Source organism: Anopheles coustani, chromosome 2 (assembly GCF_943734705.1).
Source record: "Anopheles coustani chromosome 2, idAnoCousDA_361_x.2, whole genome shotgun sequence".
Taxonomy (NCBI): Eukaryota; Metazoa; Arthropoda; class Insecta; order Diptera; family Culicidae; genus Anopheles; species Anopheles coustani.
In genome coordinates this window covers 54,703,784-54,723,738 of record NC_071289.1, presented here as the reverse complement: position 1 = coordinate 54,723,738, position 19,955 = coordinate 54,703,784, and the positions used below count along the sequence as shown (strand labels likewise).

The window sequence follows — 19,955 nt, the reverse complement described above, 5'->3', positions numbered from 1 at the left end:
TGTGGGAATAATATTGTTCCTCTCGTGGAAGGGAAACAAAAAGTAATTTCATTCGATAAGTCCTTTTCACCTTGTTGTTGGAAGAAATGGCCATTGTGAGAATGTTCTATTTTTAGCTCCGTCCAGCCTCCTTCGACGACGCTTATGTTGCGGACATAGCAGGAGCATACTTGTCAACGACCATACCATGTTGAAAACACCGGTTCTCGTCCGATCACCGAAGTTAAGCAACATCGGGCATGGTTAGTACTTAGGTGGGTGACCACTTGGGAACGCCATGTGTCGTTGGCATCCTCAAACTTTTTACACGCCGTTTGGTTGTGTGCGTGTGTGTGGGAATAATATTCTTCCTCTCGTGGAAGGGAAACAAAAAGAAATTACATTCAATGAGTCCTTTTCACCTTGTTGTTGGAAGAACTGAACATTGTGAGAATGTTCTATTTTTAGCTCCGTCCAGCCTCCTTCGACGGCGCTTATGTTGCGGACATAGCAGGAGCATACTTGTCAACGACCATACCATGTTGAAAACACCGGTTCTCGTCCGATAACCGAAGTTAAGCAACATCGGGCATGGTTAGTACTTAGGTGGGTGAACCACTTGGGAACGCCATGTGTCGTTGGCATCCTCAAACTTTTTACACGCCGTTTGGTTGAATGCGTGTGTGTGGGAATAATATTGTTCCTCTCGTGGAAGGGAAACAAAAAGAAATTTCATTAAATGAGTCCTTTTCACCTTGTTGTTGGAAGAACTGAACATTGTGAGAATGTTCTATTTTTAGCTCCGTCCAGCCTCCTTCTACGGCGATTATGTTGCGGACATAGCAGGAGCATACTTGTCAACGACCATACCATGTTGAAAACACCGGTTCTCGTCCGATCACCGAAGTTAAGCAACATCGGGCATGGTTAGTACTTAGGTGGGTGACCACTTGGGAACGCCATGTGTCGTTGGCATCCTCAAACTTTTTACACGCCGTTTGGTTGTGTGCGTGTGTGTGGGAATAATATTCTTCCTCTCGTGGAAGGGAAACAAAAAGAAATTTCATTAAATGAGTCCTTTTCACCTTGTTGTTGGAAGAACTGAACATTGTGAGAATGTTCTATTTTTAGCTCCGTCCAGCCTCCTTCGACGGCGCTTATGTTGCGGACATAGCAGGAGCATACTTGTCAACGACCATACCATGTTGAAAACACCGGTTCTCGTCCGATCACCGAAGTTAAGCAACATCGGGCATGGTTAGTACTTAGGTGGGTGACCACTTGGGAACGCCATGTGTCGTTGGCATCCTCAAACTTTTTACACGCCGTTTGGTTGAATGCGTGTGTGTGGGAATAATATTGTTCCTCTCGTGGAAGGGAAACAAAAAGAAATTTCATTAAATGAGTCCTTTTCACCTTGTTGTTGGAAGAACTGAACATTGTGAGAATGTTCTATTTTTAGCTCCGTCCAGCCTCCTTCTACGGCGATTATGTTGCGGACATAGCAGGAGCATACTTGTCAACGACCATACCATGTTGAAAACACCGGTTCTCGTCCGATCACCGAAGTTAAGCAACATCGGGCATGGTTAGTACTTAGGTGGGTGACCACTTGGGAACGCCATGTGTCGTTGGCATCCTCAAACTTTTTACACGCCGTTTGGTTGTGTGCGTGTGTGTGGGAATAATATTCTTCCTCTCGTGGAAGGGAAACAAAAAGAAATTACATTCAATGAGTCCTTTTCACCTTGTTGTTGGAAGAACTGAACATTGTGAGAATGTTCTATTTTTAGCTCCGTCCAGCCTCCTTCGACGGCGCTTATGTTGCGGACATAGCAGGAGCATACTTGTCAACGACCATACCATGTTGAAAACACCGGTTCTCGTCCGATCACCGAAGTTAAGCAACATCGGGCATGGTTAGTACTTAGGTGGGTGACCACTTGGGAACGCCATGTGTCGTTGGCATCCTCAAACTTTTTACACGCCGTTTGGTTGAATGCGTGTGTGTGGGAATAATATTGTTCCTCTCGTGGAAGGGAAACAAAAAGTAATTTCATTAAATGAGTCCTTTTCACCTTGTTGTTGGAAGAACTGAACATTGTGAGAATGTTCTATTTTTAGCTCCGTCCAGCCTCCTTCGACGGCGCTTATGTTGCGGACATAGCAGGAGCATACTTGTCAACGACCATACCATGTTGAAAACACCGGTTCTCGTCCGATCACCGAAGTTAAGCAACATCGGGCATGGTTAGTACTTAGGTGGGTGACCACTTGGGAACGCCATGTGTCGTTGGCATCCTCAAACTTTTTACACGCCGTTTGGTTGTGTGCGTGTGTGTGGGAATAATATTCTTCCTCTCGTGGAAGGGAAACAAAAAGAAATTTCATTAAATGAGTCCTTTTCACCTTGTTGTTGGAAGAACTGAACATTGTGAGAATGTTCTATTTTTAGCTCCGTCCAGCCTCCTTCGACGGCGCTTATGTTGCGGACATAGCAGGAGCATACTTGTCAACGACCATACCATGTTGAAAACACCGGTTCTCGTCCGATCACCGAAGTTAAGCAACATCGGGCATGGTTAGTACTTAGGTGGGTGACCACTTGGGAACGCCATGTGTCGTTGGCATACTCAAACTTTTTTACACACCGTTTGGTTGAATGCGTGTGTGTGGGAATAATATTGTTCCTCTCGTGGAAGGGAAACAAAAAGTAATTTCATTCGATGTGTCCTTTTCACCTTGTTGTTGGAAGAACTGAACATTGTGAGAATGTTCTATTTTTAGCTCCGTCCAGCCTCCTTCGACGGCGCTTATGTTGCGGACATAGCAGGAGCATACTTGTCAACGACCATACCATGTTGAAAACACCGGTTCTCGTCCGATCACCGAAGTTAAGCAACATCGGGCATGGTTAGTACTTAGGTGGGTGACCACTTGGGAACGCCATGTGTCGTTGGCATCCTCAAACTTTTTACACGCCGTTTGGTTGAATGCGTGTGTGTGGGAATAATATTGTTCCTCTCGTGGAAGGGAAACAAAAAGAAATTTCATTAAATGAGTCCTTTTCACCTTGTTGTTGGAAGAACTGAACATTGTGAGAATGTTCTATTTTTAGCTCCGTCCAGCCTCCTTCTACGGCGATTATGTTGCGGACATAGCAGGAGCATACTTGTCAACGACCATACCATGTTGAAAACACCGGTTCTCGTCCGATCACCGAAGTTAAGCAACATCGGGCATGGTTAGTACTTAGGTGGGTGACCACTTGGGAACGCCATGTGTCGTTGGCATCCTCAAACTTTTTACACGCCGTTTGGTTGAATGCGTGTGTGTGGGAATAATATTCTTCCTCTCGTGGAAGGGAAACAAAAAGTAATTTCATTAAATGAGTGCTTTTCACCTTGTTGTTGGAAGAACTGAACATTGTGAGAATGTTCTATTTTTAGCTCCGTCCAGCCTCCTTCGACGGCGCTTATGTTGCGGACATAGCAGGAGCATACTTGTCAACGACCATACCATGTTGAAAACACCGGTTCTCGTCCGATCACCGAAGTTAAGCAACATCGGGCATGGTTAGTACTTAGGTGGGTGACCACTTGGGAACGCCATGTGTCGTTGGCATCCTCAAACTTTTTACACGCCGTTTGGTTGAATGCGTGTGTGTGGGAATAATATTGTTCCTCTCGTGGAAGGGAAACAAAAAGAAATTTCATTAAATGAGTCCTTTTCACCTTGTTGTTGGAAGAACTGAACATTGTGAGAATGTTCTATTTTTAGCTCCGTCCAGCCTCCTTCTACGGCGATTATGTTGCGGACATAGCAGGAGCATACTTGTCAACGACCATACCATGTTGAAAACACCGGTTCTCGTCCGATCACCGAAGTTAAGCAACATCGGGCATGGTTAGTACTTAGGTGGGTGACCACTTGGGAACGCCATGTGTCGTTGGCATCCTCAAACTTTTTACACGCCGTTTGGTTGTGTGCGTGTGTGTGGGAATAATATTCTTCCTCTCGTGGAAGGGAAACAAAAAGTAATTTCATTAAATGAGTCCTTTTCACCTTGTTGTTGGAAGAACTGAACATTGTGAGAATGTTCTATTTTTAGCTCCGTCCAGCCTCCTTCGACGGCGCTTATGTTGCGGACATAGCAGGAGCATACTTGTCAACGACCATACCATGTTGAAAACACCGGTTCTCGTCCGATCACCGAAGTTAAGCAACATCGGGCATGGTTAGTACTTAGGTGGGTGACCACTTGGGAACGCCATGTGTCGTTGGCATCCTCAAACTTTTTTACACGCCGTTTGGTTGAATGCGTGTGTGTGGGAATAATATTGTTCCTCTCGTGGAAGGGAAACAAAAAGTAATTTCATTCGATGTGTCCTTTTCACCTTGTTGTTGGAAGAACTGAACATTGTGAGAATGTTCTATTTTTAGCTCCGTCCAGCCTCCTTCGACGGCGCTTATGTTGCGGACATAGCAGGAGCATACTTGTCAACGACCATACCATGTTGAAAACACCGGTTCTCGTCCGATCACCGAAGTTAAGCAACATCGGGCATGGTTAGTACTTAGGTGGGTGACCACTTGGGAACGCCATGTGTCGTTGGCATCCTCAAACTTTTTACACGCCGTTTGGTTGAATGCGTGTGTGTGGGAATAATATTCTTCCTCTCGTGGAAGGGAAACAAAAAGTAATTTCATTAAATGAGTGCTTTTCACCTTGTTGTTGGAAGAACTGAACATTGTGAGAATGTTCTATTTTTAGCTCCGTCCAGCCTCCTTCGACGGCGCTTATGTTGCGGACATAGCAGGAGCATACTTGTCAACGACCATACCATGTTGAAAACACCGGTTCTCGTCCGATCACCGAAGTTAAGCAACATCGGGCATGGTTAGTACTTAGGTGGGTGACCACTTGGGAACGCCATGTGTCGTTGGCATCCTCAAACTTTTTACACGCCGTTTGGTTGAATGCGTGTGTGTGGGAATAATATTGTTCCTCTCGTGGAAGGGAAACAAAAAGTAATTTCATTAAATGAGTCCTTTTCACCTTGTTGTTGGAAGAACTGAACATTGTGAGAATGTTCTATTTTTAGCTCCGTCCAGCCTCCTTCGACGGCGCTTATGTTGCGGACATAGCAGGAGCATACTTGTCAACGACCATACCATGTTGAAAACACCGGTTCTCGTCCGATCACCGAAGTTAAGCAACATCGGGCATGGTTAGTACTTAGGTGGGTGACCACTTGGGAACGCCATGTGTCGTTGGCATCCTCAAACTTTTTACACGCCGTTTGGTTGTGTGCGTGTGTGTGGGAATAATATTCTTCCTCTCGTGGAAGGGAAACAAAAAGAAATTTCATTAAATGAGTCCTTTTCACCTTGTTGTTGGAAGAACTGAACATTGTGAGAATGTTCTATTTTTAGCTCCGTCCAGCCTCCTTCGACGGCGCTTATGTTGCGGACATAGCAGGAGCATACTTGTCAACGACCATACCATGTTGAAAACACCGGTTCTCGTCCGATCACCGAAGTTAAGCAACATCGGGCATGGTTAGTACTTAGGTGGGTGACCACTTGGGAACGCCATGTGTCGTTGGCATCCTCAAACTTTTTACACGCCGTTTGGTTGAATGCGTGTGTGTGGGAATAATATTGTTCCTCTCGTGGAAGGGAAACAAAAAGAAATTTCATTAAATGAGTCCTTTTCACCTTGTTGTTGGAAGAACTGAACATTGTGAGAATGTTCTATTTTTAGCTCCGTCCAGCCTCCTTCTACGGCGATTATGTTGCGGACATAGCAGGAGCATACTTGTCAACGACCATACCATGTTGAAAACACCGGTTCTCGTCCGATCACCGAAGTTAAGCAACATCGGGCATGGTTAGTACTTAGGTGGGTGACCACTTGGGAACGCCATGTGTCGTTGGCATCCTCAAACTTTTTACACGCCGTTTGGTTGTGTGCGTGTGTGTGGGAATAATATTCTTCCTCTCGTGGAAGGGAAACAAAAAGAAATTACATTCAATGAGTCCTTTTCACCTTGTTGTTGGAAGAACTGAACATTGTGAGAATGTTCTATTTTTAGCTCCGTCCAGCCTCCTTCGACGGCGCTTATGTTGCGGACATAGCAGGAGCATACTTGTCAACGACCATACCATGTTGAAAACACCGGTTCTCGTCCGATCACCGAAGTTAAGCAACATCGGGCATGGTTAGTACTTAGGTGGGTGACCACTTGGGAACGCCATGTGTCGTTGGCATCCTCAAACTTTTTACACGCCGTTTGGTTGAATGCGTGTGTGTGGGAATAATATTGTTCCTCTCGTGGAAGGGAAACAAAAAGTAATTTCATTAAATGAGTCCTTTTCACCTTGTTGTTGGAAGAACTGAACATTGTGAGAATGTTCTATTTTTAGCTCCGTCCAGCCTCCTTCGACGGCGCTTATGTTGCGGACATAGCAGGAGCATACTTGTCAACGACCATACCATGTTGAAAACACCGGTTCTCGTCCGATCACCGAAGTTAAGCAACATCGGGCATGGTTAGTACTTAGGTGGGTGACCACTTGGGAACGCCATGTGTCGTTGGCATCCTCAAACTTTTTACACGCCGTTTGGTTGTGTGCGTGTGTGTGGGAATAATATTCTTCCTCTCGTGGAAGGGAAACAAAAAGAAATTTCATTAAATGAGTCCTTTTCACCTTGTTGTTGGAAGAACTGAACATTGTGAGAATGTTCTATTTTTAGCTCCGTCCAGCCTCCTTCGACGGCGCTTATGTTGCGGACATAGCAGGAGCATACTTGTCAACGACCATACCATGTTGAAAACACCGGTTCTCGTCCGATCACCGAAGTTAAGCAACATCGGGCATGGTTAGTACTTAGGTGGGTGACCACTTGGGAACGCCATGTGTCGTTGGCATACTCAAACTTTTTTACACACCGTTTGGTTGAATGCGTGTGTGTGGGAATAATATTGTTCCTCTCGTGGAAGGGAAACAAAAAGTAATTTCATTCGATGTGTCCTTTTCACCTTGTTGTTGGAAGAACTGAACATTGTGAGAATGTTCTATTTTTAGCTCCGTCCAGCCTCCTTCGACGGCGCTTATGTTGCGGACATAGCAGGAGCATACTTGTCAACGACCATACCATGTTGAAAACACCGGTTCTCGTCCGATCACCGAAGTTAAGCAACATCGGGCATGGTTAGTACTTAGGTGGGTGACCACTTGGGAACGCCATGTGTCGTTGGCATCCTCAAACTTTTTACACGCCGTTTGGTTGAATGCGTGTGTGTGGGAATAATATTGTTCCTCTCGTGGAAGGGAAACAAAAAGAAATTTCATTAAATGAGTCCTTTTCACCTTGTTGTTGGAAGAACTGAACATTGTGAGAATGTTCTATTTTTAGCTCCGTCCAGCCTCCTTCTACGGCGATTATGTTGCGGACATAGCAGGAGCATACTTGTCAACGACCATACCATGTTGAAAACACCGGTTCTCGTCCGATCACCGAAGTTAAGCAACATCGGGCATGGTTAGTACTTAGGTGGGTGACCACTTGGGAACGCCATGTGTCGTTGGCATCCTCAAACTTTTTACACGCCGTTTGGTTGAATGCGTGTGTGTGGGAATAATATTCTTCCTCTCGTGGAAGGGAAACAAAAAGTAATTTCATTAAATGAGTGCTTTTCACCTTGTTGTTGGAAGAACTGAACATTGTGAGAATGTTCTATTTTTAGCTCCGTCCAGCCTCCTTCGACGGCGCTTATGTTGCGGACATAGCAGGAGCATACTTGTCAACGACCATACCATGTTGAAAACACCGGTTCTCGTCCGATCACCGAAGTTAAGCAACATCGGGCATGGTTAGTACTTAGGTGGGTGACCACTTGGGAACGCCATGTGTCGTTGGCATCCTCAAACTTTTTACACGCCGTTTGGTTGAATGCGTGTGTGTGGGAATAATATTGTTCCTCTCGTGGAAGGGAAACAAAAAGAAATTTCATTAAATGAGTCCTTTTCACCTTGTTGTTGGAAGAACTGAACATTGTGAGAATGTTCTATTTTTAGCTCCGTCCAGCCTCCTTCTACGGCGATTATGTTGCGGACATAGCAGGAGCATACTTGTCAACGACCATACCATGTTGAAAACACCGGTTCTCGTCCGATCACCGAAGTTAAGCAACATCGGGCATGGTTAGTACTTAGGTGGGTGACCACTTGGGAACGCCATGTGTCGTTGGCATCCTCAAACTTTTTACACGCCGTTTGGTTGTGTGCGTGTGTGTGGGAATAATATTCTTCCTCTCGTGGAAGGGAAACAAAAAGTAATTTCATTAAATGAGTCCTTTTCACCTTGTTGTTGGAAGAACTGAACATTGTGAGAATGTTCTATTTTTAGCTCCGTCCAGCCTCCTTCGACGGCGCTTATGTTGCGGACATAGCAGGAGCATACTTGTCAACGACCATACCATGTTGAAAACACCGGTTCTCGTCCGATCACCGAAGTTAAGCAACATCGGGCATGGTTAGTACTTAGGTGGGTGACCACTTGGGAACGCCATGTGTCGTTGGCATCCTCAAACTTTTTTACACGCCGTTTGGTTGAATGCGTGTGTGTGGGAATAATATTGTTCCTCTCGTGGAAGGGAAACAAAAAGTAATTTCATTCGATGTGTCCTTTTCACCTTGTTGTTGGAAGAACTGAACATTGTGAGAATGTTCTATTTTTAGCTCCGTCCAGCCTCCTTCGACGGCGCTTATGTTGCGGACATAGCAGGAGCATACTTGTCAACGACCATACCATGTTGAAAACACCGGTTCTCGTCCGATCACCGAAGTTAAGCAACATCGGGCATGGTTAGTACTTAGGTGGGTGACCACTTGGGAACGCCATGTGTCGTTGGCATCCTCAAACTTTTTACACGCCGTTTGGTTGAATGCGTGTGTGTGGGAATAATATTCTTCCTCTCGTGGAAGGGAAACAAAAAGTAATTTCATTAAATGAGTGCTTTTCACCTTGTTGTTGGAAGAACTGAACATTGTGAGAATGTTCTATTTTTAGCTCCGTCCAGCCTCCTTCGACGGCGCTTATGTTGCGGACATAGCAGGAGCATACTTGTCAACGACCATACCATGTTGAAAACACCGGTTCTCGTCCGATCACCGAAGTTAAGCAACATCGGGCATGGTTAGTACTTAGGTGGGTGACCACTTGGGAACGCCATGTGTCGTTGGCATCCTCAAACTTTTTACACGCCGTTTGGTTGAATGCGTGTGTGTGGGAATAATATTGTTCCTCTCGTGGAAGGGAAACAAAAAGTAATTTCATTAAATGAGTCCTTTTCACCTTGTTGTTGGAAGAACTGAACATTGTGAGAATGTTCTATTTTTAGCTCCGTCCAGCCTCCTTCGACGGCGCTTATGTTGCGGACATAGCAGGAGCATACTTGTCAACGACCATACCATGTTGAAAACACCGGTTCTCGTCCGATCACCGAAGTTAAGCAACATCGGGCATGGTTAGTACTTAGGTGGGTGACCACTTGGGAACGCCATGTGTCGTTGGCATCCTCAAACTTTTTACACGCCGTTTGGTTGAATGCGTGTGTGTGGGAATAATATTGTTCCTCTCGTGGAAGGGAAACAAAAAGTAATTTCATTAAATGAGTCCTTTTCACCTTGTTGTTGGAAGAACTGAACATTGTGAGAATGTTCTATTTTTAGCTCCGTCCAGCCTCCTTCGACGGCGCTTATGTTGCGGACATAGCAGGAGCATACTTGTCAACGACCATACCATGTTGAAAACACCGGTTCTCGTCCGATCACCGAAGTTAAGCAACATCGGGCATGGTTAGTACTTAGGTGGGTGACCACTTGGGAACGCCATGTGTCGTTGGCATCCTCAAACTTTTTACACGCCGTTTGGTTGTGTGCGTGTGTGTGGGAATAATATTCTTCCTCTCGTGGAAGGGAAACAAAAAGAAATTTCATTAAATGAGTCCTTTTCACCTTGTTGTTGGAAGAACTGAACATTGTGAGAATGTTCTATTTTTAGCTCCGTCCAGCCTCCTTCGACGGCGTTTATGTTGCGGACATAGCAGGAGCATACTTGTCAACGACCATACCATGTTGAAAACACCGGTTCTCGTCCGATCACCGAAGTTAAGCAACATCGGGCATGGTTAGTACTTAGGTGGGTGACCACTTGGGAACGCCATGTGTCGTTGGCATCCTCAAACTTTTTACACGCCGTTTGGTTGAATGCGTGTGTGTGGGAATAATATTGTTCCTCTCGTGGAAGGGAAACAAAAAGAAATTTCATTAAATGAGTCCTTTTCACCTTGTTGTTGGAAGAACTGAACATTGTGAGAATGTTCTATTTTTAGCTCCGTCCAGCCTCCTTCTACGGCGATTATGTTGCGGACATAGCAGGAGCATACTTGTCAACGACCATACCATGTTGAAAACACCGGTTCTCGTCCGATCACCGAAGTTAAGCAACATCGGGCATGGTTAGTACTTAGGTGGGTGACCACTTGGGAACGCCATGTGTCGTTGGCATCCTCAAACTTTTTACACGCCGTTTGGTTGTGTGCGTGTGTGTGGGAATAATATTCTTCCTCTCGTGGAAGGGAAACAAAAAGAAATTACATTCAATGAGTCCTTTTCACCTTGTTGTTGGAAGAACTGAACATTGTGAGAATGTTCTATTTTTAGCTCCGTCCAGCCTCCTTCGACGGCGCTTATGTTGCGGACATAGCAGGAGCATACTTGTCAACGACCATACCATGTTGAAAACACCGGTTCTCGTCCGATCACCGAAGTTAAGCAACATCGGGCATGGTTAGTACTTAGGTGGGTGACCACTTGGGAACGCCATGTGTCGTTGGCATCCTCAAACTTTTTACACGCCGTTTGGTTGAATGCGTGTGTGTGGGAATAATATTGTTCCTCTCGTGGAAGGGAAACAAAAAGTAATTTCATTAAATGAGTCCTTTTCACCTTGTTGTTGGAAGAACTGAACATTGTGAGAATGTTCTATTTTTAGCTCCGTCCAGCCTCCTTCGACGGCGCTTATGTTGCGGACATAGCAGGAGCATACTTGTCAACGACCATACCATGTTGAAAACACCGGTTCTCGTCCGATCACCGAAGTTAAGCAACATCGGGCATGGTTAGTACTTAGGTGGGTGACCACTTGGGAACGCCATGTGTCGTTGGCATCCTCAAACTTTTTACACGCCGTTTGGTTGTGTGCGTGTGTGTGGGAATAATATTCTTCCTCTCGTGGAAGGGAAACAAAAAGAAATTTCATTAAATGAGTCCTTTTCACCTTGTTGTTGGAAGAACTGAACATTGTGAGAATGTTCTATTTTTAGCTCCGTCCAGCCTCCTTCGACGGCGCTTATGTTGCGGACATAGCAGGAGCATACTTGTCAACGACCATACCATGTTGAAAACACCGGTTCTCGTCCGATCACCGAAGTTAAGCAACATCGGGCATGGTTAGTACTTAGGTGGGTGACCACTTGGGAACGCCATGTGTCGTTGGCATACTCAAACTTTTTTACACACCGTTTGGTTGAATGCGTGTGTGTGGGAATAATATTGTTCCTCTCGTGGAAGGGAAACAAAAAGTAATTTCATTCGATGTGTCCTTTTCACCTTGTTGTTGGAAGAACTGAACATTGTGAGAATGTTCTATTTTTAGCTCCGTCCAGCCTCCTTCGACGGCGCTTATGTTGCGGACATAGCAGGAGCATACTTGTCAACGACCATACCATGTTGAAAACACCGGTTCTCGTCCGATCACCGAAGTTAAGCAACATCGGGCATGGTTAGTACTTAGGTGGGTGACCACTTGGGAACGCCATGTGTCGTTGGCATCCTCAAACTTTTTACACGCCGTTTGGTTGAATGCGTGTGTGTGGGAATAATATTGTTCCTCTCGTGGAAGGGAAACAAAAAGAAATTTCATTAAATGAGTCCTTTTCACCTTGTTGTTGGAAGAACTGAACATTGTGAGAATGTTCTATTTTTAGCTCCGTCCAGCCTCCTTCTACGGCGATTATGTTGCGGACATAGCAGGAGCATACTTGTCAACGACCATACCATGTTGAAAACACCGGTTCTCGTCCGATCACCGAAGTTAAGCAACATCGGGCATGGTTAGTACTTAGGTGGGTGACCACTTGGGAACGCCATGTGTCGTTGGCATCCTCAAACTTTTTACACGCCGTTTGGTTGAATGCGTGTGTGTGGGAATAATATTCTTCCTCTCGTGGAAGGGAAACAAAAAGTAATTTCATTAAATGAGTGCTTTTCACCTTGTTGTTGGAAGAACTGAACATTGTGAGAATGTTCTATTTTTAGCTCCGTCCAGCCTCCTTCGACGGCGCTTATGTTGCGGACATAGCAGGAGCATACTTGTCAACGACCATACCATGTTGAAAACACCGGTTCTCGTCCGATCACCGAAGTTAAGCAACATCGGGCATGGTTAGTACTTAGGTGGGTGACCACTTGGGAACGCCATGTGTCGTTGGCATCCTCAAACTTTTTACACGCCGTTTGGTTGAATGCGTGTGTGTGGGAATAATATTGTTCCTCTCGTGGAAGGGAAACAAAAAGAAATTTCATTAAATGAGTCCTTTTCACCTTGTTGTTGGAAGAACTGAACATTGTGAGAATGTTCTATTTTTAGCTCCGTCCAGCCTCCTTCGACGGCGTTTATGTTGCGAACATAGCAGGAGCATACTTGTCAACGACCATACCATGTTGAAAACACCGGTTCTCGTCCGATCACCGAAGTTAAGCAACATCGGGCATGGTTAGTACTTAGGTGGGTGACCACTTGGGAACGCCATGTGTCGTTGGCATCCTCAAACTTTTTACACGCCGTTTGGTTGTGTGCGTGTGTGTGGGAATAATATTCTTCCTCTCGTGGAAGGGAAACAAAAAGTAATTTCATTCGATGTGTCCTTTTCACCTTGTTGTTGGAAGAACTGAACATTGTGAGAATGTTCTATTTTTAGCTCCGTCCAGCCTCCTTCGACGGCGCTTATGTTGCGGACATAGCAGGAGCATACTTGTCAACGACCATACCATGTTGAAAACACCGGTTCTCGTCCGATCACCGAAGTTAAGCAACATCGGGCATGGTTAGTACTTAGGTGGGTGACCACTTGGGAACGCCATGTGTCGTTGGCATCCTCAAACTTTTTACACGCCGTTTGGTTGAATGCGTGTGTGTGGGAATAATATTCTTCCTCTCGTGGAAGGGAAACAAAAAGTAATTTCATTAAATGAGTGCTTTTCACCTTGTTGTTGGAAGAACTGAACATTGTGAGAATGTTCTATTTTTAGCTCCGTCCAGCCTCCTTCGACGGCGCTTATGTTGCGGACATAGCAGGAGCATACTTGTCAACGACCATACCATGTTGAAAACACCGGTTCTCGTCCGATCACCGAAGTTAAGCAACATCGGGCATGGTTAGTACTTAGGTGGGTGACCACTTGGGAACGCCATGTGTCGTTGGCATCCTCAAACTTTTTACACGCCGTTTGGTTGAATGCGTGTGTGTGGGAATAATATTGTTCCTCTCGTGGAAGGGAAACAAAAAGTAATTTCATTAAATGAGTCCTTTTCACCTTGTTGTTGGAAGAACTGAACATTGTGAGAATGTTCTATTTTTAGCTCCGTCCAGCCTCCTTCGACGGCGCTTATGTTGCGGACATAGCAGGAGCATACTTGTCAACGACCATACCATGTTGAAAACACCGGTTCTCGTCCGATCACCGAAGTTAAGCAACATCGGGCATGGTTAGTACTTAGGTGGGTGACCACTTGGGAACGCCATGTGTCGTTGGCATCCTCAAACTTTTTACACGCCGTTTGGTTGTGTGCGTGTGTGTGGGAATAATATTCTTCCTCTCGTGGAAGGGAAACAAAAAGAAATTACATTCAATGAGTCCTTTTCACCTTGTTGTTGGAAGAACTGAACATTGTGAGAATGTTCTATTTTTAGCTCCGTCCAGCCTCCTTCGACGGCGCTTATGTTGCGAACATAGCAGGAGCATACTTGTCAACGACCATACCATGTTGAAAACACCGGTTCTCGTCCGATCACCGAAGTTAAGCAACATCGGGCATGGTTAGTACTTAGGTGGGTGACCACTTGGGAACGCCATGTGTCGTTGGCATCCTCAAACTTTTTACACGCCGTTTGGTTGTGTGCGTGTGTGTGGGAATAATATTCTTCCTCTCGTGGAAGGGAAACAAAAAGAAATTTCATTAAATGAGTCTTTTTCACCTTGTTGTTGGAAGAACTGAACATTGTGAGAATGTTCTATTTTTAGCTCCGTCCAGCCTCCTTCGACGGCGCTTATGTTGCGGACATAGCAGGAGCATACTTGTCAACGACCATACCATGTTGAAAACACCGGTTCTCGTCCGATCACCGAAGTTAAGCAACATCGGGCATGGTTAGTACTTAGGTGGGTGACCACTTGGGAACGCCATGTGTCGTTGGCATCCTCAAACTTTTTACACGCCGTTTGGTTGAATGCGTGTGTGTGGGAATAATATTCTTCCTCTCGTGGAAGGGAAACAAAAAGTAATTTCATTAAATGAGTGCTTTTCACCTTGTTGTTGGAAGAACTGAACATTGTGAGAATGTTCTATTTTTAGCTCCGTCCAGCCTCCTTCGACGGCGCTTATGTTGCGGACATAGCAGGAGCATACTTGTCAACGACCATACCATGTTGAAAACACCGGTTCTCGTCCGATCACCGAAGTTAAGCAACATCGGGCATGGTTAGTACTTAGGTGGGTGACCACTTGGGAACGCCATGTGTCGTTGGCATCCTCAAACTTTTTACACGCCGTTTGGTTGAATGCGTGTGTGTGGGAATAATATTCTTCCTCTCGTGGAAGGGAAACAAAAAGTAATTTCATTAAATGAGTGCTTTTCACCTTGTTGTTGGAAGAACTGAACATTGTGAGAATGTTCTATTTTTAGCTCCGTCCAGCCTCCTTCGACGGCGCTTATGTTGCGGACATAGCAGGAGCATACTTGTCAACGACCATACCATGTTGAAAACACCGGTTCTCGTCCGATCACCGAAGTTAAGCAACATCGGGCATGGTTAGTACTTAGGTGGGTGACCACTTGGGAACGCCATGTGTCGTTGGCATCCTCAAACTTTTTACACGCCGTTTGGTTGAATGCGTGTGTGTGGGAATAATATTCTTCCTCTCGTGGAAGGGAAACAAAAAGTAATTTCATTAAATGAGTGCTTTTCACCTTGTTGTTGGAAGAACTGAACATTGTGAGAATGTTCTATTTTTAGCTCCGTCCAGCCTCCTTCGACGGCGCTTATGTTGCGGACATAGCAGGAGCATACTTGTCAACGACCATACCATGTTGAAAACACCGGTTCTCGTCCGATCACCGAAGTTAAGCAACATCGGGCATGGTTAGTACTTAGGTGGGTGACCACTTGGGAACGCCATGTGTCGTTGGCATCCTCAAACTTTTTACACGCCGTTTGGTTGAATGCGTGTGTGTGGGAATAATATTGTTCCTCTCGTGGAAGGGAAACAAAAAGTAATTTCATTAAATGAGTCCTTTTCACCTTGTTGTTGGAAGAACTGAACATTGTGAGAATGTTCTATTTTTAGCTCCGTCCAGCCTCCTTCGACGGCGCTTATGTTGCGGACATAGCAGGAGCATACTTGTCAACGACCATACCATGTTGAAAACACCGGTTCTCGTCCGATCACCGAAGTTAAGCAACATCGGGCATGGTTAGTACTTAGGTGGGTGACCACTTGGGAACGCCATGTGTCGTTGGCATCCTCAAACTTTTTACACGCCGTTTGGTTGAATGCGTGTGTGTGGGAATAATATTGTTCCTCTCGTGGAAGGGAAACAAAAAGTAATTTCATTAAATGAGTCCTTTTCACCTTGTTGTTGGAAGAACTGAACATTGTGAGAATGTTCTATTTTTAGCTCCGTCCAGCCTCCTTCGACGGCGCTTATGTTGCGGACATAGCAGGAGCATACTTGTCAACGACCATACCATGTTGAAAACACCGGTTCTCGTCCGATCACCGAAGTTAAGCAACATCGGGCATGGTTAGTACTTAGGTGGGTGACCACTTGGGAACGCCATGTGTCGTTGGCATCCTCAAACTTTTTACACGCCGTTTGGTTGAATGCGTGTGTGTGGGAATAATATTCTTCCTCTCGTGGAAGGGAAACAAAAAGTAATTTCATTAAATGAGTGCTTTTCACCTTGTTGTTGGAAGAACTGAACATTGTGAGAATGTTCTATTTTTAGCTCCGTCCAGCCTCCTTCGACGGCGCTTATGTTGCGGACATAGCAGGAGCATACTTGTCAACGACCATACCATGTTGAAAACACCGGTTCTCGTCCGATCACCGAAGTTAAGCAACATCGGGCATGGTTAGTACTTAGGTGGGTGACCACTTGGGAACGCCATGTGTCGTTGGCATCCTCAAACTTTTTACACGCCGTTTGGTTGAATGCGTGTGTGTGGGAATGCTATTCTTCCTCTCGTGGAAGGGAAACAAAAAGAAATTTCATTCGATGAGTCCTTTTCACCTTGTTGTTGGAAGAACTGAACATTGTGAGAATGTTCTATTTTTAGCTCCTGGCAGCCTCCTTCGACGGCGTTTATGTTGCGAACATAGCAGGAGCATACTTGTCAACGACCATACCATGTTGAAAACACCGGTTCTCGTCCGATCACCGAAGTTAAGCAACATCGGGCATGGTTAGTACTTAGGTGGGTGACCACTTGGGAACGCCATGTGTCGTTGGCATCCTCAAACTTTTTACACGCCGTTTGGTTGAATGCGTGTGTGTGGGAATAATATTCTTCCTCTCGTGGAAGGGAAACAAAAAGAAATTTCATTAAATGAGTCCTTTTCACCTTGTTGTTGGAAGAACTGAACATTGTGAGAATGTTCTATTTTTAGCTCCGTCCAGCCTCCTTCGACGGCGCTTATGTTGCGGACATAGCAGGAGCATACTTGTCAACGACCATACCATGTTGAAAACACCGGTTCTCGTCCGATCACCGAAGTTAAGCAACATCGGGCATGGTTAGTACTTAGGTGGGTGACCACTTGGGAACGCCATGTGTCGTTGGCATCCTCAAACTTTTTACACGCCGTTTGGTTGAATGCGTGTGTGTGGGAATAATATTGTTCCTCTCGTGGAAGGGAAACAAAAAGAAATTACATTCAATGAGTCCTTTTCACCTTGTTGTTGGAAGAACTGAACATTGTGAGAATGTTCTATTTTTAGCTCCGTCCAGCCTCCTTCGACGGCGCTTATGTTGCGGACATAGCAGGAGCATACTTGTCAACGACCATACCATGTTGAAAACACCGGTTCTCGTCCGATCACCGAAGTTAAGCAACATCGGGCATGGTTAGTACTTAGGTGGGTGACCACTTGGGAACGCCATGTGTCGTTGGCATCCTCAAACTTTTTTACACGCCGTTTGGTTGAATGCGTGTGTGTGGGAATAATATTGTTCCTCTCGTGGAAGGGAAACAAAAAGTAATTTCATTCGATGTGTCCTTTTCACCTTGTTGTTGGAAGAACTGAACATTGTGAGAATGTTCTATTTTTAGCTCCGTCCAGCCTCCTTCGACGGCGCTTATGTTGCGGACATAGCAGGAGCATACTTGTCAACGACCATACCATGTTGAAAACACCGGTTCTCGTCCGATCACCGAAGTTAAGCAACATCGGGCATGGTTAGTACTTAGGTGGGTGACCACTTGGGAACGCCATGTGTCGTTGGCATCCTCAAACTTTTTACACGCCGTTTGGTTGAATGCGTGTGTGTGGGAATAATATTCTTCCTCTCGTGGAAGGGAAACAAAAAGTAATTTCATTAAATGAGTGCTTTTCACCTTGTTGTTGGAAGAACTGAACATTGTGAGAATGTTCTATTTTTAGCTCCGTCCAGCCTCCTTCGACGGCGCTTATGTTGCGGACATAGCAGGAGCATACTTGTCAACGACCATACCATGTTGAAAACACCGGTTCTCGTCCGATCACCGAAGTTAAGCAACATCGGGCATGGTTAGTACTTAGGTGGGTGACCACTTGGGAACGCCATGTGTCGTTGGCATCCTCAAACTTTTTACACGCCGTTTGGTTGAATGCGTGTGTGTGGGAATAATATTGTTCCTCTCGTGGAAGGGAAACAAAAAGTAATTTCATTAAATGAGTCCTTTTCACCTTGTTGTTGGAAGAACTGAACATTGTGAGAATGTTCTATTTTTAGCTCCGTCCAGCCTCCTTCGACGGCGCTTATGTTGCGGACATAGCAGGAGCATACTTGTCAACGACCATACCATGTTGAAAACACCGGTTCTCGTCCGATCACCGAAGTTAAGCAACATCGGGCATGGTTAGTACTTAGGTGGGTGACCACTTGGGAACGCCATGTGTCGTTGGCATCCTCAAACTTTTTACACGCCGTTTGGTTGAATGCGTGTGTGTGGGAATAATATTGTTCCTCTCGTGGAAGGGAAACAAAAAGTAATTTCATTAAATGAGTCCTTTTCACCTTGTTGTTGGAAGAACTGAACATTGTGAGAATGTTCTATTTTTAGCTCCGTCCAGCCTCCTTCGACGGCGCTTATGTTGCGGACATAGCAGGAGCATACTTGTCAACGACCATACCATGTTGAAAACACCGGTTCTCGTCCGATCACCGAAGTTAAGCAACATCGGGCATGGTTAGTACTTAGGTGGGTGACCACTTGGGAACGCCATGTGTCGTTGGCATCCTCAAACTTTTTACACGCCGTTTGGTTGAATGCGTGTGTGTGGGAATAATATTCTTCCTCTCGTGGAAGGGAAACAAAAAGTAATTTCATTAAATGAGTGCTTTTCACCTTGTTGTTGGAAGAACTGAACATTGTGAGAATGTTCTATTTTTAGCTCCGTCCAGCCTCCTTCGACGGCGCTTATGTTGCGGACATAGCAGGAGCATACTTGTCAACGACCATACCATGTTGAAAACACCGGTTCTCGTCCGATCACCGAAGTTAAGCAACATCGGGCATGGTTAGTACTTAGGTGGGTGACCACTTGGGAACGCCATGTGTCGTTGGCATCCTCAAACTTTTTACACGCCGTTTGGTTGAATGCGTGTGTGTGGGAATAATATTGTTCCTCTCGTGGAAGGGAAACAAAAAGTAATTTCATTAAATGAGTCCTTTTCACCTTGTTGTTGGAAGAACTGAACATTGTGAGAATGTTCTATTTTTAGCTCCGTCCAGCCTCCTTCGACGGCGCTTATGTTGCGGACATAGCAGGAGCATACTTGTCAACGACCATACCATGTTGAAAACACCGGTTCTCGTCCGATCACCGAAGTTAAGCAACATCGGGCATGGTTAGTACTTAGGTGGGTGACCACTTGGGAACGCCATGTGTCGTTGGCATCCTCAAACTTTTTACACGCCGTTTGGTTGAATGCGTGTGTGTGGGAATGCTATTCTTCCTCTCGTGGAAGGGAAACAAAAAGAAATTTCATTCGATGAGTCCTTTTCACCTTGTTGTTGGAAGAACTGAACATTGTGAGAATGTTCTATTTTTAGCTCCTGGCAGCCTCCTTCGACGGCGTTTATGTTGCGAACATAGCAGGAGCATACTTGTCAACGACCATACCATGTTGAAAACACCGGTTCTCGTCCGATCACCGAAGTTAAGCAACATCGGGCATGGTTAGTACTTAGGTGGGTGACCACTTGGGAACGCCATGTGTCGTTGGCATCCTCAAACTTTTTACACGCCGTTTGGTTGAATGCGTGTGTGTGGGAATAATATTCTTCCTCTCGTGGAAGGGAAACAAAAAGAAATTTCATTAAATGAGTCCTTTTCACCTTGTTGTTGGAAGAACT

At 45.3% G+C, this 19,955-nt stretch overlaps 60 non-coding genes across 60 annotated transcripts; all 60 read left to right on the top strand.

Moving 5' to 3' along the window:
* The first annotated feature begins 172 nt into the window (after nt 1-172).
* LOC131267940 (5S ribosomal RNA) lies at nt 173-291 on the top strand. The gene has a single exon (XR_009178514.1). It is a non-coding gene; the product is annotated as a 5S ribosomal RNA (ribosomal RNA).
* Nucleotides 292-503: 212 nt separating this feature from the next.
* On the top strand, nt 504-623 carry LOC131267898 (5S ribosomal RNA). The gene has a single exon (XR_009178474.1). It is a non-coding gene; the product is annotated as a 5S ribosomal RNA (ribosomal RNA).
* A 212-nt stretch (nt 624-835) lies between these two features.
* LOC131267939 (5S ribosomal RNA) lies at nt 836-954 on the top strand. Its single transcript, XR_009178513.1, has one exon. It is a non-coding gene; the product is annotated as a 5S ribosomal RNA (ribosomal RNA).
* A 212-nt stretch (nt 955-1,166) lies between these two features.
* On the top strand, nt 1,167-1,285 carry LOC131267938 (5S ribosomal RNA). Its single transcript, XR_009178512.1, has one exon. It is a non-coding gene; the product is annotated as a 5S ribosomal RNA (ribosomal RNA).
* A 212-nt stretch (nt 1,286-1,497) lies between these two features.
* On the top strand, nt 1,498-1,616 carry LOC131267937 (5S ribosomal RNA). The gene has a single exon (XR_009178511.1). It is a non-coding gene; the product is annotated as a 5S ribosomal RNA (ribosomal RNA).
* A 212-nt stretch (nt 1,617-1,828) lies between these two features.
* On the top strand, nt 1,829-1,947 carry LOC131267936 (5S ribosomal RNA). Its single transcript, XR_009178510.1, has one exon. It is a non-coding gene; the product is annotated as a 5S ribosomal RNA (ribosomal RNA).
* Nucleotides 1,948-2,159: 212 nt separating this feature from the next.
* On the top strand, nt 2,160-2,278 carry LOC131267935 (5S ribosomal RNA). Its single transcript, XR_009178509.1, has one exon. It is a non-coding gene; the product is annotated as a 5S ribosomal RNA (ribosomal RNA).
* A 212-nt stretch (nt 2,279-2,490) lies between these two features.
* On the top strand, nt 2,491-2,609 carry LOC131267934 (5S ribosomal RNA). The gene has a single exon (XR_009178508.1). It is a non-coding gene; the product is annotated as a 5S ribosomal RNA (ribosomal RNA).
* A 213-nt stretch (nt 2,610-2,822) lies between these two features.
* Nucleotides 2,823-2,941, top strand: LOC131267932 (5S ribosomal RNA). Its single transcript, XR_009178506.1, has one exon. It is a non-coding gene; the product is annotated as a 5S ribosomal RNA (ribosomal RNA).
* A 212-nt stretch (nt 2,942-3,153) lies between these two features.
* On the top strand, nt 3,154-3,272 carry LOC131267931 (5S ribosomal RNA). Its single transcript, XR_009178505.1, has one exon. It is a non-coding gene; the product is annotated as a 5S ribosomal RNA (ribosomal RNA).
* A 212-nt stretch (nt 3,273-3,484) lies between these two features.
* LOC131267930 (5S ribosomal RNA) lies at nt 3,485-3,603 on the top strand. Its single transcript, XR_009178504.1, has one exon. It is a non-coding gene; the product is annotated as a 5S ribosomal RNA (ribosomal RNA).
* Nucleotides 3,604-3,815: 212 nt separating this feature from the next.
* On the top strand, nt 3,816-3,934 carry LOC131267929 (5S ribosomal RNA). The gene has a single exon (XR_009178503.1). It is a non-coding gene; the product is annotated as a 5S ribosomal RNA (ribosomal RNA).
* Nucleotides 3,935-4,146: 212 nt separating this feature from the next.
* Nucleotides 4,147-4,265, top strand: LOC131267928 (5S ribosomal RNA). Its single transcript, XR_009178502.1, has one exon. It is a non-coding gene; the product is annotated as a 5S ribosomal RNA (ribosomal RNA).
* A 213-nt stretch (nt 4,266-4,478) lies between these two features.
* Nucleotides 4,479-4,597, top strand: LOC131267926 (5S ribosomal RNA). Its single transcript, XR_009178501.1, has one exon. It is a non-coding gene; the product is annotated as a 5S ribosomal RNA (ribosomal RNA).
* Nucleotides 4,598-4,809: 212 nt separating this feature from the next.
* Nucleotides 4,810-4,928, top strand: LOC131267925 (5S ribosomal RNA). The gene has a single exon (XR_009178500.1). It is a non-coding gene; the product is annotated as a 5S ribosomal RNA (ribosomal RNA).
* A 212-nt stretch (nt 4,929-5,140) lies between these two features.
* LOC131267924 (5S ribosomal RNA) lies at nt 5,141-5,259 on the top strand. Its single transcript, XR_009178499.1, has one exon. It is a non-coding gene; the product is annotated as a 5S ribosomal RNA (ribosomal RNA).
* A 212-nt stretch (nt 5,260-5,471) lies between these two features.
* Nucleotides 5,472-5,590, top strand: LOC131267923 (5S ribosomal RNA). The gene has a single exon (XR_009178498.1). It is a non-coding gene; the product is annotated as a 5S ribosomal RNA (ribosomal RNA).
* A 212-nt stretch (nt 5,591-5,802) lies between these two features.
* Nucleotides 5,803-5,921, top strand: LOC131267922 (5S ribosomal RNA). The gene has a single exon (XR_009178497.1). It is a non-coding gene; the product is annotated as a 5S ribosomal RNA (ribosomal RNA).
* A 212-nt stretch (nt 5,922-6,133) lies between these two features.
* On the top strand, nt 6,134-6,252 carry LOC131267920 (5S ribosomal RNA). The gene has a single exon (XR_009178495.1). It is a non-coding gene; the product is annotated as a 5S ribosomal RNA (ribosomal RNA).
* A 212-nt stretch (nt 6,253-6,464) lies between these two features.
* Nucleotides 6,465-6,583, top strand: LOC131267919 (5S ribosomal RNA). Its single transcript, XR_009178494.1, has one exon. It is a non-coding gene; the product is annotated as a 5S ribosomal RNA (ribosomal RNA).
* A 212-nt stretch (nt 6,584-6,795) lies between these two features.
* Nucleotides 6,796-6,914, top strand: LOC131267918 (5S ribosomal RNA). Its single transcript, XR_009178493.1, has one exon. It is a non-coding gene; the product is annotated as a 5S ribosomal RNA (ribosomal RNA).
* Nucleotides 6,915-7,127: 213 nt separating this feature from the next.
* Nucleotides 7,128-7,246, top strand: LOC131267917 (5S ribosomal RNA). The gene has a single exon (XR_009178492.1). It is a non-coding gene; the product is annotated as a 5S ribosomal RNA (ribosomal RNA).
* Nucleotides 7,247-7,458: 212 nt separating this feature from the next.
* On the top strand, nt 7,459-7,577 carry LOC131267916 (5S ribosomal RNA). Its single transcript, XR_009178491.1, has one exon. It is a non-coding gene; the product is annotated as a 5S ribosomal RNA (ribosomal RNA).
* A 212-nt stretch (nt 7,578-7,789) lies between these two features.
* LOC131267915 (5S ribosomal RNA) lies at nt 7,790-7,908 on the top strand. The gene has a single exon (XR_009178490.1). It is a non-coding gene; the product is annotated as a 5S ribosomal RNA (ribosomal RNA).
* Nucleotides 7,909-8,120: 212 nt separating this feature from the next.
* LOC131267912 (5S ribosomal RNA) lies at nt 8,121-8,239 on the top strand. The gene has a single exon (XR_009178487.1). It is a non-coding gene; the product is annotated as a 5S ribosomal RNA (ribosomal RNA).
* A 212-nt stretch (nt 8,240-8,451) lies between these two features.
* LOC131267900 (5S ribosomal RNA) lies at nt 8,452-8,570 on the top strand. Its single transcript, XR_009178476.1, has one exon. It is a non-coding gene; the product is annotated as a 5S ribosomal RNA (ribosomal RNA).
* A 213-nt stretch (nt 8,571-8,783) lies between these two features.
* Nucleotides 8,784-8,902, top strand: LOC131267888 (5S ribosomal RNA). Its single transcript, XR_009178465.1, has one exon. It is a non-coding gene; the product is annotated as a 5S ribosomal RNA (ribosomal RNA).
* A 212-nt stretch (nt 8,903-9,114) lies between these two features.
* On the top strand, nt 9,115-9,233 carry LOC131267876 (5S ribosomal RNA). Its single transcript, XR_009178454.1, has one exon. It is a non-coding gene; the product is annotated as a 5S ribosomal RNA (ribosomal RNA).
* Nucleotides 9,234-9,445: 212 nt separating this feature from the next.
* LOC131267864 (5S ribosomal RNA) lies at nt 9,446-9,564 on the top strand. Its single transcript, XR_009178442.1, has one exon. It is a non-coding gene; the product is annotated as a 5S ribosomal RNA (ribosomal RNA).
* A 212-nt stretch (nt 9,565-9,776) lies between these two features.
* On the top strand, nt 9,777-9,895 carry LOC131267853 (5S ribosomal RNA). The gene has a single exon (XR_009178431.1). It is a non-coding gene; the product is annotated as a 5S ribosomal RNA (ribosomal RNA).
* A 212-nt stretch (nt 9,896-10,107) lies between these two features.
* On the top strand, nt 10,108-10,226 carry LOC131267841 (5S ribosomal RNA). The gene has a single exon (XR_009178420.1). It is a non-coding gene; the product is annotated as a 5S ribosomal RNA (ribosomal RNA).
* A 212-nt stretch (nt 10,227-10,438) lies between these two features.
* Nucleotides 10,439-10,557, top strand: LOC131267829 (5S ribosomal RNA). The gene has a single exon (XR_009178409.1). It is a non-coding gene; the product is annotated as a 5S ribosomal RNA (ribosomal RNA).
* Nucleotides 10,558-10,769: 212 nt separating this feature from the next.
* LOC131267818 (5S ribosomal RNA) lies at nt 10,770-10,888 on the top strand. Its single transcript, XR_009178398.1, has one exon. It is a non-coding gene; the product is annotated as a 5S ribosomal RNA (ribosomal RNA).
* A 212-nt stretch (nt 10,889-11,100) lies between these two features.
* LOC131268434 (5S ribosomal RNA) lies at nt 11,101-11,219 on the top strand. Its single transcript, XR_009178974.1, has one exon. It is a non-coding gene; the product is annotated as a 5S ribosomal RNA (ribosomal RNA).
* Nucleotides 11,220-11,431: 212 nt separating this feature from the next.
* LOC131268422 (5S ribosomal RNA) lies at nt 11,432-11,550 on the top strand. Its single transcript, XR_009178962.1, has one exon. It is a non-coding gene; the product is annotated as a 5S ribosomal RNA (ribosomal RNA).
* Nucleotides 11,551-11,763: 213 nt separating this feature from the next.
* LOC131268410 (5S ribosomal RNA) lies at nt 11,764-11,882 on the top strand. Its single transcript, XR_009178951.1, has one exon. It is a non-coding gene; the product is annotated as a 5S ribosomal RNA (ribosomal RNA).
* A 212-nt stretch (nt 11,883-12,094) lies between these two features.
* LOC131268399 (5S ribosomal RNA) lies at nt 12,095-12,213 on the top strand. Its single transcript, XR_009178940.1, has one exon. It is a non-coding gene; the product is annotated as a 5S ribosomal RNA (ribosomal RNA).
* Nucleotides 12,214-12,425: 212 nt separating this feature from the next.
* LOC131268387 (5S ribosomal RNA) lies at nt 12,426-12,544 on the top strand. The gene has a single exon (XR_009178929.1). It is a non-coding gene; the product is annotated as a 5S ribosomal RNA (ribosomal RNA).
* A 212-nt stretch (nt 12,545-12,756) lies between these two features.
* LOC131268374 (5S ribosomal RNA) lies at nt 12,757-12,875 on the top strand. Its single transcript, XR_009178917.1, has one exon. It is a non-coding gene; the product is annotated as a 5S ribosomal RNA (ribosomal RNA).
* Nucleotides 12,876-13,087: 212 nt separating this feature from the next.
* LOC131268362 (5S ribosomal RNA) lies at nt 13,088-13,206 on the top strand. Its single transcript, XR_009178906.1, has one exon. It is a non-coding gene; the product is annotated as a 5S ribosomal RNA (ribosomal RNA).
* Nucleotides 13,207-13,418: 212 nt separating this feature from the next.
* On the top strand, nt 13,419-13,537 carry LOC131268351 (5S ribosomal RNA). The gene has a single exon (XR_009178895.1). It is a non-coding gene; the product is annotated as a 5S ribosomal RNA (ribosomal RNA).
* Nucleotides 13,538-13,749: 212 nt separating this feature from the next.
* Nucleotides 13,750-13,868, top strand: LOC131268339 (5S ribosomal RNA). The gene has a single exon (XR_009178884.1). It is a non-coding gene; the product is annotated as a 5S ribosomal RNA (ribosomal RNA).
* A 212-nt stretch (nt 13,869-14,080) lies between these two features.
* Nucleotides 14,081-14,199, top strand: LOC131268327 (5S ribosomal RNA). The gene has a single exon (XR_009178873.1). It is a non-coding gene; the product is annotated as a 5S ribosomal RNA (ribosomal RNA).
* A 212-nt stretch (nt 14,200-14,411) lies between these two features.
* LOC131268316 (5S ribosomal RNA) lies at nt 14,412-14,530 on the top strand. Its single transcript, XR_009178862.1, has one exon. It is a non-coding gene; the product is annotated as a 5S ribosomal RNA (ribosomal RNA).
* Nucleotides 14,531-14,742: 212 nt separating this feature from the next.
* Nucleotides 14,743-14,861, top strand: LOC131268304 (5S ribosomal RNA). Its single transcript, XR_009178851.1, has one exon. It is a non-coding gene; the product is annotated as a 5S ribosomal RNA (ribosomal RNA).
* Nucleotides 14,862-15,073: 212 nt separating this feature from the next.
* LOC131268292 (5S ribosomal RNA) lies at nt 15,074-15,192 on the top strand. The gene has a single exon (XR_009178840.1). It is a non-coding gene; the product is annotated as a 5S ribosomal RNA (ribosomal RNA).
* Nucleotides 15,193-15,404: 212 nt separating this feature from the next.
* LOC131268279 (5S ribosomal RNA) lies at nt 15,405-15,523 on the top strand. The gene has a single exon (XR_009178829.1). It is a non-coding gene; the product is annotated as a 5S ribosomal RNA (ribosomal RNA).
* A 212-nt stretch (nt 15,524-15,735) lies between these two features.
* On the top strand, nt 15,736-15,854 carry LOC131268268 (5S ribosomal RNA). The gene has a single exon (XR_009178818.1). It is a non-coding gene; the product is annotated as a 5S ribosomal RNA (ribosomal RNA).
* Nucleotides 15,855-16,066: 212 nt separating this feature from the next.
* LOC131268255 (5S ribosomal RNA) lies at nt 16,067-16,185 on the top strand. The gene has a single exon (XR_009178806.1). It is a non-coding gene; the product is annotated as a 5S ribosomal RNA (ribosomal RNA).
* A 212-nt stretch (nt 16,186-16,397) lies between these two features.
* Nucleotides 16,398-16,516, top strand: LOC131268243 (5S ribosomal RNA). The gene has a single exon (XR_009178795.1). It is a non-coding gene; the product is annotated as a 5S ribosomal RNA (ribosomal RNA).
* A 212-nt stretch (nt 16,517-16,728) lies between these two features.
* On the top strand, nt 16,729-16,847 carry LOC131268231 (5S ribosomal RNA). Its single transcript, XR_009178784.1, has one exon. It is a non-coding gene; the product is annotated as a 5S ribosomal RNA (ribosomal RNA).
* A 212-nt stretch (nt 16,848-17,059) lies between these two features.
* LOC131268220 (5S ribosomal RNA) lies at nt 17,060-17,178 on the top strand. Its single transcript, XR_009178773.1, has one exon. It is a non-coding gene; the product is annotated as a 5S ribosomal RNA (ribosomal RNA).
* Nucleotides 17,179-17,390: 212 nt separating this feature from the next.
* Nucleotides 17,391-17,509, top strand: LOC131268208 (5S ribosomal RNA). Its single transcript, XR_009178762.1, has one exon. It is a non-coding gene; the product is annotated as a 5S ribosomal RNA (ribosomal RNA).
* A 213-nt stretch (nt 17,510-17,722) lies between these two features.
* LOC131268196 (5S ribosomal RNA) lies at nt 17,723-17,841 on the top strand. Its single transcript, XR_009178751.1, has one exon. It is a non-coding gene; the product is annotated as a 5S ribosomal RNA (ribosomal RNA).
* A 212-nt stretch (nt 17,842-18,053) lies between these two features.
* Nucleotides 18,054-18,172, top strand: LOC131268184 (5S ribosomal RNA). The gene has a single exon (XR_009178740.1). It is a non-coding gene; the product is annotated as a 5S ribosomal RNA (ribosomal RNA).
* A 212-nt stretch (nt 18,173-18,384) lies between these two features.
* On the top strand, nt 18,385-18,503 carry LOC131268172 (5S ribosomal RNA). The gene has a single exon (XR_009178729.1). It is a non-coding gene; the product is annotated as a 5S ribosomal RNA (ribosomal RNA).
* A 212-nt stretch (nt 18,504-18,715) lies between these two features.
* LOC131268160 (5S ribosomal RNA) lies at nt 18,716-18,834 on the top strand. Its single transcript, XR_009178718.1, has one exon. It is a non-coding gene; the product is annotated as a 5S ribosomal RNA (ribosomal RNA).
* Nucleotides 18,835-19,046: 212 nt separating this feature from the next.
* LOC131268148 (5S ribosomal RNA) lies at nt 19,047-19,165 on the top strand. Its single transcript, XR_009178707.1, has one exon. It is a non-coding gene; the product is annotated as a 5S ribosomal RNA (ribosomal RNA).
* A 212-nt stretch (nt 19,166-19,377) lies between these two features.
* On the top strand, nt 19,378-19,496 carry LOC131268135 (5S ribosomal RNA). The gene has a single exon (XR_009178695.1). It is a non-coding gene; the product is annotated as a 5S ribosomal RNA (ribosomal RNA).
* Nucleotides 19,497-19,708: 212 nt separating this feature from the next.
* LOC131268123 (5S ribosomal RNA) lies at nt 19,709-19,827 on the top strand. Its single transcript, XR_009178684.1, has one exon. It is a non-coding gene; the product is annotated as a 5S ribosomal RNA (ribosomal RNA).
* Nucleotides 19,828-19,955: the final 128 nt, after the last annotated feature.